Source organism: Phytophthora infestans, genomic scaffold, assembly GCF_000142945.1.
Source record: "Phytophthora infestans T30-4 supercont1.81 genomic scaffold, whole genome shotgun sequence".
Lineage (NCBI taxonomy): Eukaryota > Oomycota > Peronosporomycetes > Peronosporales > Peronosporaceae > Phytophthora > Phytophthora infestans.
The window spans coordinates 424,517-425,698 of NW_003303678.1; positions in this window are offsets into that span (position 1 = coordinate 424,517).

Sequence of the window (1,182 nt, forward strand, 5' to 3'; positions counted from 1 at the left end):
TTCAGCTTTTTTTCAGCAAGTCGTCTGAAGACTACCATGTATGATGACACGAGATTCTCGTTTTGCGCTTCTACAAGTGCAAGATTTGCAATGAAGTTGGTTACTGCCTTCATTTCGACGGCGAGCTTCCAATTGTCGGCCGTTAGAGCTGTCCACACGGTACTTGTATCTTTGCCGGACTGAAAAAACGCCTGGAATGCCGCATAGTTTACTACTGGCCTACGGATTAATTTGCAGGTGTAGGCGACTCGAACGTCCTGGTCGGTCATGGGCTCGAGCTCTGGATAGGACAGAGCCTCCTGGATTTTCTTCAATGCCGCGCGCTGTTTGGCTGATCTGAAGTGGTTGTTCAGATTGCGAAGCTTCCGAATCACGTTTCCACCCTCCTCAAGAGCTCCTCCAGGCGTAACTATCTTGACTACTTTGTCCCAGGAAGTAGTAGAGTCGTTCCATACAGTGACGGTCTGAATATTGTCTTTTAGTCCGATTCCGTATCCAATGCACAGGTTTAGTGTAATGGGCCCCTCCATTACATAAGTAGGTAGATTTCTTTACAAAAGTAGGTGCATCAGCACACGCTAGTCGTGTGCTGAAATGCTGTCATGCCATTAGCTGATATTTGGGGAGCCAGACCCATTATTAGCCAATTGGACTATGCCGTGTATTTGAGTGGCCAGGGCTGTGGCCTTGGTCCTAAAAAATAGTCAGAGTTGATTTTTTTCTTAAACCTAAGACTCAGTCGTCCTATTGCGAGCTTCCTCAACACTATAGTGTAAGAAAGTAACGGAGTAAATACCTGGCCCGTTATACCTGGTAGCACTTCGTAGTCTTCCAACGACCAAGTTCGACATGAGCCAAGACCTCGACCCCGCTGCCTTTCTCCATCTCACTCGGATCGAGTGGGAAGCTCTCCACCGCCTCGCGGCGGTGTCCGGAGAAGCCGTCGTCACGTCGCTGCTGCGCTCAGCGACGCCCCGACGAGCAGCGCGTGGCGGGCACAAGAAATCATGGAACGCGAGCTCGCGGATGCAAATCGGCGAGTGTCAACTTTCCTCGCGTATCTCCCCGAATGACGTCGTGAAGCTAAAGACGTCCCACCTACTTCGGCGCCCGGAGAAGAATCGACTTCCGCTGAAACCACTGGTTTCGAAAATCAACATCGCAATCCACCTCGAGTTGATC